Source organism: Neoarius graeffei, chromosome 22, assembly GCF_027579695.1.
Source record: "Neoarius graeffei isolate fNeoGra1 chromosome 22, fNeoGra1.pri, whole genome shotgun sequence".
Lineage (NCBI taxonomy): Eukaryota > Metazoa > Chordata > Actinopteri > Siluriformes > Ariidae > Neoarius > Neoarius graeffei.
This window is the reverse complement of record NC_083590.1, coordinates 22970366-22984924: the sequence shown is the minus strand read 5'-3', so window position 1 is coordinate 22984924 and position 14559 is coordinate 22970366. Positions and strand designations below refer to the sequence as shown.

General features: G+C 42.0%; 1 protein-coding gene across 1 annotated transcript in view; it reads left to right on the top strand.

Annotated features, from left to right (window-relative positions):
* Window positions 1–14559, top strand: part of LOC132870778 (NLR family CARD domain-containing protein 3-like) — a 113041-nt gene that overhangs the window by 6012 nt on the left and 92470 nt on the right. The window contains exon 2 of the mRNA XM_060904634.1: window positions 6353–6451. The gene's annotated coding sequence lies outside the window, so the exon portion shown is untranslated. The remainder of the gene's footprint in view (window positions 1–6352; window positions 6452–14559) is intronic.

Here is a 14559-nt window from a genome sequence, read left to right as displayed (position 1 = left end):
AAAGATTTACAGTTATTTAGGGACCTCACCTCTTTCCAAAAGTCATTAATATTGTTACCCATCATTTTACTAGCCATAGAGTCAGCCCTCATGGCTTGCTCATTTCTAGAGATAAAACGAACAGCACACTTATATCTGGCATTAGCCAACTTTTTACTCTCAAGCTCTGGGCCCTGTCTAGGTTTCCCAGCCAGGACCCAGAGCTTGTATGTTTCCCGGGCTTCTGCATGATATGGAGCCACATGTTCATGCCTTCCAGGTCTTATGTTATTTGCCCTAATTCTCTTGTTTTTAGCAAACGGTTTTCCACCCTCATACAGAGCAGCCACTACAGCATCATGCATGGCACATAGGTCAATCTTGTGTTCCTCATTTTGACAGTGAACATCCTTACACAAAATGGCTTCTCTGGGAAGATAAGCATTATTCAGGTATTGGTCTGTGTTAGTATAATATGTTACTAAATCCTCGTCAGAAAGAGTTGACCAGTCTATTTTAGTAGACACATTACCCCTACCATCATTAATGTTGGTAATTATAGATGGCAGTTCTGCTACATTAATTGTTAAGGCCAGAGGTATGTGGTCTGTTAGTGCTACCCCATATTTAATATCCATTTTCTCAATGGCTGCATGACCATCGGCTGTACTAAAACAATGGTCAAGCCATGATGTAGTGTTCCATGCTTCACTTATATATGTATAGCTGTCTATAGGTAACAATAATTTACTTGATAGAGTGAAGTTATTATCCTCACAGAAGCAGGTCAGATGATGAGCAAATAGTGAACTGCTGTCAGTGATATCAGAGTTCATATCTCCAACAACATATATACTACAACTGCTATTGTCTTGAATAAAAGCATTAATAAAAGCCAGTCTATTGAGATACTCAACCTCATTTTCACTAGACTCGTATGGAGTATAAACATTTAAAACAATAAAATTATTACATTTGTGAGTATACTGTAAACCAATACACCAGTCAACATCTAGCCTAATCGGCTTTATCACAGCATCAAGTTTTTTGTCCCAGAGAACAGCCACCCCCCCTAAGATTCTGCCTATGACAATAGCTTTGCTGAGATCAGTTGTTGACTCTCCCACTCCAAGGAAGTTTGGATCAAGAGTATTTAGTTTATCCAGGTCTTGTTTAGCTGTAAAAGTCTCTTGCAAACATAAAATGTCACATTCTGCCAGCAGACTGTCCACAACAGAACGCCGAGCTTTATCTCCAGCACTCTGCCCTAGCCGTAGGCCACGGCAGTTGTAAGATATCACCCGAATTGATGTTTTCATGGTGACTAGTTATCACTAACCGCAGTGGGCGCTTTGCGTGGCTGATAATAACACCTTATCAGAGCTCCTTCAGGCCAGAGCTCAGGGTTATACATTTCACCAACATCGTTACATTCTGCAGTCACTTTAAAGGAGCCAACCCTGCTACGTGCATTGTCTATTTTCTGACAGATGACGATTCTGTTAAGTTTACTTTTAAGGTACTCCGCAAGTGTTTCTGCATCAAGGTCTGGGGCAAATTTTGTCGCAAACACATTCACTATTTTAGTCTTAACAGTTTTTATAGTACTCGCAGTTCCAGTGCCGATTATGGACACGGGGCCAGATCTTTTACGCACCGCAGAAGTGGAAGTGTGCCCATCCATGGCTATAGGGACAGCAACCTTTAGTTTTTGGCCGGACTGAAACCGGCTTGCCATTTTTCACAATGGTACTCCATTGTGGAGATCCACTGGAAGCCACTGATCCAGCAACATACTTCCTCACAGCTACATCCATACATTAGAGGCTTCAATCGCCTCAGAGTCAAAGGTGTTTGTGGCCAACAGCACAATTTCATCCTGGCTCAAAGTTTTGATTTTTACAGCAAGGAAATTTAAAAGCTCGTCCTCCACTATGACTTTGCCATCATCCGTTTTAATAATAATAATAATAATAATAATAATAATGTTTTCAGACAAAGAAATGAGGCCGAAGTGCAGTTTAAATACAGATTTATTATATTTAGTTAATCTTAGATCCAGTTTTATAGCTGTAGAATAGATATATATATATATACTCAGATAGAAGTGGGGATTCATTTGGCATGCGCTCTAATACTCGACACAAAGACTCGGTTCATCTGATCGTCACTGCTATAAAACTGTGTGTAACATTTACAGAAATAAACTGATTGTATTTAGAAGAGGTCTATTAAGCAACACCTGTATGTGTTTTGCTTTTTATGGTGTGTGTGTGTGTGTGTGTGTCTAAAAGCAAGGACTTGAAGGTGAAATCCAGGTTTGGTGGATTTTATATTCAGTTTCTTTCTTACACTAAAGCCCTTAAAGCAGATACGCAGAGCCTTTATTTTTAAATAAAATTTCTGAGTGGATAGTATCTCCATCCTTGACTCTTGTATGCTGCATAAATGGGAATAAAAAATATATACATATTTGAGAGTTAAAATCGACCGCAAAGTTGGCATTGGAGCTGCCCTGCTGAGCCAGCCAGCCCTGAGTGCGTGACGTCACCGGTAACCGGTTTTAAGGCCGAGGCCTTTGACAGCTATAGACCAAAGTCATATATATAAAAATTTATGGTGAAAGTAAGAAATACTGTTACCGACTTGCTCAACTAAGACTGATTTGACTTCACTGATTGTGGGTTGACTCTCATTAAAACAGGATGGGTGTTATAACTTATGCAACATACATGTACATGCATGCATTTTCACTGATAAAACGTAAAAGGCTATTTAAATAATCAGATGAACTGAGATGATCACATTCTGAAGCAAATTAAATAATCTCATACCGGTAACTTCAACACACAATACAAGTTACATGTATTAATCTAAATGCAGGTAAACAACATGTTTTTGTTGTTTTGTATCCAAATGAGAGTCGGAGCGTAACCCGTCTGTGTTCTCGCTTCTTGAAGGCCGTTCTTGTGGCCGATTGTTTTGAAACAATCTGATTTTCAGTTGTTTGTTCAGTTATCCGTTCATTCGCTTCTTCCACGTAAGGGCGAGATGGCAGCGATATCCAGTTTAGAAATCAAACGGCTGCTCCACTCATTCACTGTTTTCTTCATACTGTGTACTCCGCCATTACTGCTGGGCTCAGGCAATTACTAAAACCCATGACGGAACAGGATGTCACCGGTTTTAGCAACAACTGTGGGGAGGTCACTGCCCGAGCAATATGTCCCGTCCTGTCCCATTCCGTCCCGGGTTTTAGCAACAATCCTCGGCTCACTCCGGGAGAACTGGTGCAACTGAACTCACTTTCCTTTTAAAAAAATAAATAAAATAAATATTTCCTTTTCTTGTAGTTTACTTTTTCTTTAATTGTTGGTACTGCACCCTCTTTCAGTATGGGCTTATAGCCAACGCTCCTCAACAGATCAGAGGTCTCGTACGAGTCTTCAGTAAAATGTACAGAGCAGAGGAGAGACCACTTTGTAGCCACCCAATGTGCCTGTGAACTTCTCGCAAAACACATTCAAACCTTTGCAGTTTGAACATTCTTGAGCCATGAATGCAATATAAATCCACCTTCTGTCATGTTGCTGTACCGGCCAGCAACACATCTACATGACATGGCGATTAAATTAGCTCAAAATGGAGGATTGGAGTTGCAGTCAGCTCTGTGTTTTAGTATAGCAGAAATGGCGATGAGACTGATGGCCTTTCTGCGGTGATGTTACGGACGTCAAGGTCATTCACTCGGACTGTTACCTATATAAATCAAGGTCATTCACTCGGACCGTTACCTATATAAATCACTTTAATTGTAAAAATTACTATAATAGATTTATCGTTAACGCTTAAAACTATTCCTGTGCCATTCTTGAGGTCTCAAGGCATTTATAAACGAAAGTGAGGCCATGGCTCTGCGTATCTGCTTTAAGGTCATAAAAATGAGAACTGCAATTACATTTTCAAATATAATGGAAGAGGATAGTTTACAAGAAAAGCCCTAGCCTCTTAAAATGTTTTTTTTTTCTCTTGAAAGAAAGAAAGCACAACTTTATTCATCACGTACTTGTGAAATTCCTCTCTGCATTTAACCCATCTGAAGCAGTGAACACACACACACACACACACATACGTGAGCAATGAGCACACACACATACCCAGAACAGTGGGCAGCCATGCTAACAGCACCCAGGGAGCAGTTGGGAGTTAGGTGCCTCGCTCAAGGGCACTTCAGCCCAAGGGCATCCCATATTAACCTAACCGCATGTCTTTGGACTGTGGGGGAAACCGGAGCACCCAGAGGGAACCCACGCAGACACAGGGAGAACATGCAAATTCCACACAGAAAGGCCCTCGCCGGCTGCTGGGCTCGAACCCAGAACCCAGACCGTGCTAACCACTTACACCACCGTGCTGCCCTGTTTGTTTGTTGTCTTTTATTTGCACCTGTTCCTTATGATGTGAAGAAAACATTAGTGCCAAGTTGTTTTCATATGCAAGCTTTAAGTTTAAAAAAAAAACAAACACTTCCACACCTGAGATGCATCACTCGAAGCAGGGATTCATTTCATTTGGCACGCGCTCTAAAACTACACGTTTTGAAGACTCGGTCCATCTGACTATCACTGCTATAAAACCATGCAGGGCCGTTTCTAGCTATTGAAAAACCAGGGACAAAGTCAAGTTTTCCTGGGGCTTGTATTTTATTTTTAAAGGGAGATTCATATCTAACTTTACAAGAAATATTATCACCCACACACATTCAAATATGATGACATCTTTATTCGTGATTTTTGCACTCCATAAATTAAAAAAGAGCAGTTCACTTCAGTTTCTGTCTCTTTATTATTAATTTATCAACACCCATAATGTCTCAGGAACCTGAGGCATGTGCCAATTGACTATTAAACATAACGAGTAAAATTTATCATCAGTTTACTAAAAAAAATCATTTCTCACTCAAATATCTCTCCTTTAGGACCACAAAGATATTCTAAGCTATATTTTTATATTACAACATTCAAAATCCTAGATGACATCCCATCTCACAAGACTATGATCATATAAATATGTCTTCCAAGTTCCCCCCTCTCTCTCACTCTCACACACACCATTTTGCCCAGTGCATCCAGGCTCAGTTGACTGCAGCAGCTCATTTGTGGTGTCTGGACAACAAATTGATGTTGACGTTAATAATGCATGACAAAACAAGAAAACTATTTTATACTTATATGAGGGTAAGTAAAAAAGTTCTAAGACAAATTGAAAAAAATCTTGATTTATGAAAATAACAAAGCTATTTCTCTACATATCCTCCATTTAAGTCGAAACACTTCTGTAAGCAATGTTTCCATTGGAGAATTCCTTCTTTGTATTCCTTTTTTAAAATTTATTCTTTTGAATTCTTTTTGAAATTATAACATCTGTCTTCGAACTTTTTGACTTACCCTTGTTTGTGACTAATATACCTAAGGCTGGTTATGGTGTGTTGAACTGGCTGGTTCTGTGTAGGCTGCATGTAGCATTAAAACATACGATTAAATTATGTCAAGGCAACTACTGGTGTTTTCATGAACACAAACTGTTGTTGACCTGTTAAATAAACTTTGTCAGGGCAAACACACCACCACTACAGATATTCATTAAACCACTCAAACTTTTGGGCTCGCCTGGCGCACTAATCATACAGACCCTACGCTGTAAATTCAGCATACCAGGCTACACAGAGTGGGTTTTGTGCATCAACATAATTTGATAAGTTCCACTGTTGATCCATTCTGTATATACACCCACAGTCGATGACTTAGCATCTGTTTTCATCTTAAACTGTGTGTAACATTTACTGAAATAAACTGACTTAGTATTTAGAAGAGGTCTGTTTAACAATACCTGTATGTGCTTTGCTTTTAGCTGTGTGTGTGTGTGTGTGAGAGAGAGAGAGAGAGAGAGAGAGAGAGAGAGAAATCATCAGCCATTCTCTGGATATTTTTATGCCTCGAAAACAACAATAATATCCTCCACTCTTTAGGCATTATATCAGATTCCCTGTCATATACAGGTAGATCTTATTGTAGCTGTGCAAAAATAATGTGATAATCAGGATAAAATGTGAAATCTTTCTCCGCTGTCGTCTTCTGTCTTCTCAGCTTTGATGTGAGATTAATGACAGTTTTATTCTATTTCTTGGGAATTACAGTGGACTGGAGTTGTAGTGTAACTTCAGAGCAATAAAACGTTTCGAGTCTCCCAGAACGAGTCAACATTTCAATTCATCATTCATCTAAAGAACCGATTCAAAGAGTCGATTCATTCCCTGAACGACACATCACTCGGAGTGAATCAGTTTAACAAAGTGAAAATGTTTCTCTTCCAGACTCAGCGCCATTTTGTTGCTGTTGGAAAAAGGAAAAAAACTTCAACATCAGGCAGAAACGGCGACATTAATGTCACCCAACACGGACTGCTGACTAAAGTAAGTGGTTGTTGAAGAGAAATGTGTTAGTATTTGATTGAAGGCAAGGCAAGTTTATTTATATAGCACGGGGGTGGCCAACCCGCGGCTCGCGAGCCGCATGCGGCTCTTTGCCTGGTGTCATGCGGCTCTTACGTTCATATCAAAGTTTGTGTTTTTTTTTTTTATGTGCGTGTGCGCTTTGCTTGGTTTCAGTATGGTATTTTCGTCAAATGCATCTTCGCTTTGCTTGGGTATGTTACGGTATTTTCAGGTCATGTCAAATGCGCATGTGCGTGAGATACGCTACGTTCACACTGCAAGGCTTAATGCTCAATTCCGATTTTTTTGTGAGGTCGTTCACATTAACAAATATATGCGACTTGTATGTGATCCTCAGTATGAACGAAAAGCGACCTAAAAGTGTTCCGCATGCGCACTGCAGGATACGACGACGTTACACGCAGTGAGTGAGCACGGCCAGTGTTTACGGAAGTAAAACCGCCCGGTTGCGGTATGACCCATCCAATCTAGCTTGAATAGCTGCATCCCCCAAATGGAAATCAGCTCCCTAACCTCTGCGTCCTTCCATTGAGAAGATTCAGAACCTTCACAGCCCGAAGCGTCCCTCGCATTGATGTCATGCGCCATGTTGCTGTAACTTTTTTTGAGAGACCCGCCGCCTACTTCAGCGGAGAATAGTGACGTTTGTGGCTTGTCGATGACGTGTAAGTCGGATGAATGCGAGGAAGAGATGGGTGATGTTCGTGTGCCCATGTGTATGATGTGGCTCTTTGCGGTAATACAGTAAAAAATGTGGCTCTTGGTCTCCAACTGGTTGGCCACCCTTGATATAGCACATTTCATACACAATGGCAGTTCAATGTGCTTTACAGAAGTAAAAACAAAAACAGTAAACAAGAGAGAAATAAAATTACATAAAATAAATTTATTTTTATTCTAAAACAATTAATTAAAAGAATTAAAAGAAAATAAGAATTAAACAATAGTAGTAATAAAATGTAGTAAACTCGTGTACTCGTGTAAAAACAGAAGTGAAACTGCGTCCCTTCAGCGGAACTGAAATCATCTCCCTGTAAAGCTGCAGTTTATCGACGCTGTGTTTATAGTCCCGAGTTTCTCCCCCCGCTGCGTTTATAGTCCCGAGTTTCTCCCCCCGCTGCGTTTATAGTCCCGAGTTTCTCCCCCCGCTGCGTTTATAGTCCCGAGTTTCTCCCCCCGCTGCGTTTATAGTCCCGTGTTTCTCCCCCCGCTGCGTTTATAGTCCCGTGTTTCTCCCCCCGCTGCGTTTATAGTCCCGAGTTTCTCCCTCCCCCCGCTGCGTTTATAGTCCCGAGTTTCTCCCTCCCCCCGCTGCGTTTATAGTCCCGAGTTTCTCCCTCCCCCCGCTGCGTTTATAGTCCCGAGTTTCCTAGTGGCCAGTGTTAGTGATTACCAGTCATACACGCCGCCTAGTGGCCAGTGTTAGTGATTACCAGTCATACACGCCGCCTAGTGGCCAGTGTTAGTGATTACCAGTCATACACGCCGCCTAGTGGCCAGTGTTAGTGATTACCAGTCACACACGCCGCCTAGTGGCCAGTGTTAGTGATTACCAGTCACACACGACGCCTAGTGGCCAGTGTTAGTGATTACCAGTCATACACGCCGCCTAGTGGCCAGTGTTAGTGATTACCAGTCATACACGCCGCCTAGTGGCCAGTGTTAGTGATTACCAGTCATACACGCCGCCTAGTGGCCAGTGTTAGTGATTACCAGTCATACACGCCGCCTAGTGGCCAGTGTTAGTGATTACCAGTCACACACGACGCCTAGTGGCCAGTGTTAGTGATTACCAGTCACACACGCCGCCTAGTGGCCAGTGCTAGCCAGTAAAGAAATAAAACAAAACAGACTGGCTATGATGTAAGAAAATTCTTCAACCCAGGAACAGATGGGAGCTCCGCTTTTAGGCAGTGCCTAAATCTATATATTATTACTGAGTTTCTCTCAGCGCTGTGTTTATATTCCCGAGTTTCTCTCTTCCGTTTCTCATCTATTAAACACTCAGAGTTTGGGGAATTTAGCGAGAAACATTTTTGTTTTCCTTCATCGCGTAATCAGGTGATTTTAAAGTTTAATGGGACTTTAATGGACTGTGTGTGAAAAGGTGAAACTCGACTGAAGATGACCTCACTATCGGACCAGCGCCTGGTTGATTGAAAAACCGGTTTAACTGTGATAATTTATTTTTAAATAAAAAAAGACTTCTTCATAAGTGTTGTACTTTTGTTGAGGTTTGAAGACAATTGAAGCTTCAAAGGCATTTTTAAAAATTGTCACTTTTGAATTTGTAAAGTATATAAACATTTTATTTTATCTTTCTTGAGCCACATGCATGCATTAAATGTACATATCCTCCATGCATCAAGTTTTAGCTTCAACTTATTTTTCATCTCCTCTCATCTCTAGTCGCTTTATCCTGTTCTACAGGGTCGCAAGCAAGCTGGAGCCTATCCCAGCTGACCACGGGCGAAAGGCGGGGTACACCCTGGACAAGTCGCCAGGTCATCACAGGGCTGACACATAGACACCGACAACCATTCACTCACATTCACACCTACGGTCAATTTAGAGCATACCTGTCAACCCTCCCGTTTTTCCCGGGAAATCCCTTATTTTGACTTATTTCCTGCTGTCTTCCCGTTTTTTTATTTTCCCGAAAATATCCCATATTTTCACAATATAAAAAAGTCGGTAGGTCCAGAATTCATGACACGCCTCTGACAGGAGTTTACAGCAGGAAGTCGGGCCATGAATTCACGCCCCCGCCCTCTCAGGCATCAGTAATTACATAACTACGTCCGGAGGCGAGGCTGAACAAGTGATTAGGTCCAGTGTTGCCAGATTGGGCGGTTTCCCGCCCAAGTTGGGCGGTTTCAAATGCCTTTTGGCGGGTTTTGAACATATTTTGGGCTGGAAAACGTCAGCAGTATCTGGCAACACTGATTAGGTCTGAAGTGAAGATGTCGATGCTAATAGCTAAGAAAAACATTAGCCTCTCTTTCTTTGATGATTTCAACAAGTGCGTGGCTGGAATGTTCCCAGACACTTCCATCACAAAGAAATTTTCCATGGGGAAAACGAAAGCCTCCCAAATAATCAAAGGTAAGCTACACATGATTACATTAAGTATGTCCTGGCTAAGACCTCATAAATAGCCTAGTGTAAACTAATTGGTGTATTAACTGTTTTATCTACTCATTGTCTATTTTATTTTCTATCTGAAACTTACCCATTTTAAATCACTCTTGGTTTAATATCTTATATTACTCTTTATCTCTTTATTACTCTCTATCTATCTATCTATCTATCTATCTATCTATCTATCTATCTATCTATCTATCGTTCCGAGGCCATGACTATGGTAAAACCATAATAAATTGCAATGGAATTGAATTTATTGACCGGTTATATAATGACCTTTCTTATTTTAACATATGCATTTTAGCCCTTAATTTGGGAAATAACTGGTACCACTGAAAGCAAATAAAAATAAATGTATAGTTTATTCGCAAATGCACTCTATAAACCATAAGCATATTGAGTTTGGGTCTTGGCTATCACCAACATGCACCAGAGTACAGGAAATCACAAATACTAGATAGAAAATTGCCCCCCATTCAACTACACACCCACTTTTGGTGAAGGGTATGACTTTCCGAAATTTTCCCTTATTTTGAGTTAAAAATCTGGGAAATATCCCTTTTTTTCAAACCTCAAAGTTGACAGGTATGATTTAGAGTCATCAGTTAACCTAACCTGCATGTCTTTGGACTGTGGGGGAAACCGGAGCACCCGGAGGAAACCCACGCGGACACGGGGAGAACATGCAAACTCCACACAGAAAGGCCCTCGGCGGCCACGGGGCTCGAACCCGGACCTTCTTGCTGTGACAGCGCTAACCACTACACCACCGTGCCGCCCCAACTTATTTTTATGTCACAAAAAAGGATTTTATCTTTAACAACAAAAGCACTGGACTTGGAAGACTTATCTATATTCCTCACCACAAAAGTATAATGCTTCTTAAGAAGTCTCTTATTTATTTATTTATTTATTTATTTATTTAAAAATAAATTTTACACAGCAGGTTGATGTGTAATGTAGTTACATTATGTTTTTTTAAGTAAAATTTGGTACTGTTTGATGATTATTGTGAACAGCTAGTTTTTATTTAAATTAGATAATTTACCCCCCCCCAAAAAAAAAAAAGAAAATCTAACGACAAATTAGTATAGGTAATCCTATGGGGCCGAGTAAAATTAAGGATTGATTTCCCGAGTGATTTTGAAGTTTTCGTGACTCGAGCAATTTCAAAACTTTGAAATCACGAGTGAAATTGCTCCTTCATTTTACGAGGAACCATATGCTTACTTGTTTATAATATATAGGGCCAAATTCATACTTCAGAGGCCATTCAAGTTCACAACATTGTCATTCACGTTTTCTGACCCAATCAGGGTGCAAGACTATCTTGCACGTTTGAATCCATTTCTAAAGCGTCTTTCATCATGATACGACACGAGGACCGCATTTCCACAGAATATTTTCTTCTTGTTTCATCAGGCTTTTGGACTTGTTTGGCTTTTTACCCATTCCAACGAACTAGCAAATAGCATTTCAGAAATACGGCCCCGTGTTAAAGGTCCCCTTGCATCGTTTTTTCATTAATTGTGTGGTGGTCTCTAGTATGAATAAATGCCCTGTGAGCCGGTTTTGGTGAAAAAAATGCTGTGGGTGTCCTGTTTCAGGCTGTTCTAGTTTGGTGGAGGAGCGGGTGGCAGGAGAATGACAGGATTTCAGCTCTTACTCATTAATATTCATGACATGTAAACGTGTTACCTCTGATTGGCTAACAGCACTGTGACGCTACCTCCAGTGGGTCAGAACAAGCGGATGTGGGTGTCTTACTACGGCGAGAGAAAAGGAACAAACTGCGAAAGGAAAAATACCGCGCGCTGACGTCATTGGTGTGCGACGCGAGGAAATAAAATAAATTCAACAAATGTTTGGGTTTTTACTGAACAAAAACGAATAAAATGAACGAGTGACTTAAAAAAAAGAATGTGGGTGCCTTTTGTAAAAACTGTTTTGATTGGCTATTATGGTCTCGACATCGATGTTTTGACCAATAACAATGTAGATAACACAGATTTTACATCACATTCAACGAGATTAAACGAGACTAAAAATGGCGACTTCCTCTCGATGTGTTGCTACCTTGTTGTGGTGGGGGGGCTTGTGTGCCTCCATGACCCTGAGGGCTATACCGGCGGGGGCTAGACCCCTGGCAGGTGCAACCAAGCCGGGCAGGGCTTAGGGTAGAGGACGGACGAAGAGCAGCACCTGGTCCTCCAGGTTGGGGGTTGGGCGTGGGGTTAACAACTCCGCCCTGGAAAAAACAAATTGTTACAGAATCGCAAACAAGAAACTCAAAAGTCACTAAAGTTCTGGGAGAAGATGGACCCACCGCTGGAGAACGAATGATGCCTAGTAGTGAAAGCCTTAGGGAAGCTACTAGGCGGACAACCATCATCTCTACCAGGACTACAACTAACATGGGAACATGGAATGTCAGAACCATGTTTGAAACTGGCAAAACAGCTCAAGTGGCGGCAGAGATGAGACGCTACAACCTAGATCTCCTGGGAATCTGCGAGTCTAGGTGGACAGGCTCTGGCCAGTACAAACTAGCCACGGGGGAGCTGCTGCTGTTCTCAGGTCATGAGGAAGCAAATGCACCCCACAGCCAGGGAGTGGCCCTGATGTTAACGAAGATGGCCCAAAGAGCTCTCATTGGATGGGAGGCACATGGCCCGCGTATCATCACGGCCTACTTCCGCACAACCAACAGGAAAATCAACTTGGATGTCATCCAGTGTTATGCCCCAACCAATGAGAGCGATGAGAACATCAAAGAGGATTTCTATAACAGGCTACAGACCATAATCCAGGCGCGGCCAAGAAGAAACATCATTGTCGCCATGGGTGACTTCAACACCAAGATCGGTAAAAACAACCAAGGGTTCGAAGGAATAATGGGAAAAGAAGGCTTGGGGGAAATGAATGAGAATGGGGAGAGATTTGCCAACTTGTGTGCCACTACAAACCTTGTCATTGGGGGGAGCTTCTTCCAACACAAGCGGATACACAAGGCTACCTGGGTGTCACCAGACCTCAGGACCGAAAATCAGATTGACCATGTCTGCATTGGAAAAAGGTTCAGAAAATCATTGGAAGATGTACGGGTCAAAAGGGGAGCGGACGTTGCATCGGACCACCATCTACTGAGCGCCCGCATAAAACTCAAGCTGAAGCGAAACTGGACAGGACAATCCAGTTAGCGCCAGAGGTACAACACCACTGCCCTGAAGGAAACAGACAGGCTAGAACAATTTAAAACTACACTCTCAAAAAAGGCCCAGATCCTACAACAACAGGCTGAGGAAAAGACGATAGATGAAAAGTGGCAGAGTATTAAAGAGGCAGTAACATCAACATGCCAAGAAGTGCTGGGTTACAAGAAGCAGGGACATAAAGAATGGATCTCAGCGGAGACGTTAAAAAACATACAGGAGAGGAAAAGGAAGAAAGCAGATATGAACAACAGCCGCACGCGTGCTAGGAAAGTTAAGGCCAAAGAAGAATATACAAAAGCAAACAGAATAGTTAAGAAGGGTTTAAGAGCAGACAAGAGAAGATACATGGAAACCCTGGCATCTGAGGCAGAAGATGCAGCCCAAAAGGGCAACATGAGGGAGCTGTATGCCAACATCAAAAAGCTCTCAGGTAAATTTAACCAACCAGAGAGGCCAGTGAAGGACAGAGATGGGAAAAGTATTCCAGGGCTAGAACAACAAAAGAGGAGATGGGTAGAGCATTTTGAGGAACTCTTGAATAGGCCTTCTCCACCAAACCCAATAAATATCCAGCCAGCCAGCTGTGATCTCCCTATTGCTTGTGATGTTCCATCAAAGGAAGAAATGTATAAGGCCATCAAGCAACTGAGAAGCGGGAAGTCCGCTGGACCTGATGGTATTCCTGCAGAAGTTTTGAAGGCAGACGAAGTGACCATTGTGGACATGCTCCATCCCCTTTTCCAAAATATATGGGAGGAGGATATTCCATTAGAATGGAAGGAGGGCCACTTGATCAAGCTCCCAAAGAAGGGGGACCTTAGCTCCTGCTCCAACTACAGGGGGATAACATTGCTCTCAACCCGAGCCAAAATCTTCAACAGAGTCCTCCTAAACAGGATGAAAGAAATGGTCGACCCACATTTCTGAGAACAACAAGCAGGATTCAGGAAGAACAGATCCTGCACAGACCAAATAACAACATTAAGGATTATCCTGGAGCAATCCTTGGAGTGGAACTCACCTCTGTATGTAAATTTTATTGATTACGAAAAGGCATTTGACAGTGTAGATAGACAGACTATCTGGAGACTACTGAGGCACTATGGGGTGCCAGAAAAGATAACCAACATCATCAGGAACTCGTATGAGGGAATGACCTGCAGAGTGGTTCATGGCCAACATCTCACAGAAGCCTTTCATATAAGGACAGGAGTTAGACAAGGATGCCTATTATCACCCTTTCTTTTCCTGTTGGTGATAGACTAGGTAATGAAGACATCAACTGCCCAAAAGAGGAATGGCATCCATTGGACACCTTGGTCGCAACTGGAGGACCTTGACTTTGCTGACGACCTGGTACTTCTTTCTCACACCCATCAACAAATGCAGGAGAAAACCACAACCATAGCAACTTAGTCAGCACGTCTTGGCCTCATTATACACAAAGGGAAGAGCAAGATCCTTAAAGTAAACAAGAACACAACCCCAATCAGGATAGAGAGAGAAGTAATAGAAGAAGTGGAGAGTTTCACCTATCTTGGAAGCGTAGTGGACAAAATGGGTGGGACCGATGCTGATGTAAAGGTATGGATTGGAAAGGCAAGGGCAGCTTTCCACCAGCTGAGGAATGTCTGGGGATCGTCGGAATTGCCACGCAACATCAAAATCAGGATGTTTAACTCCCTGGTAAAGCCTATACTTCTGTAT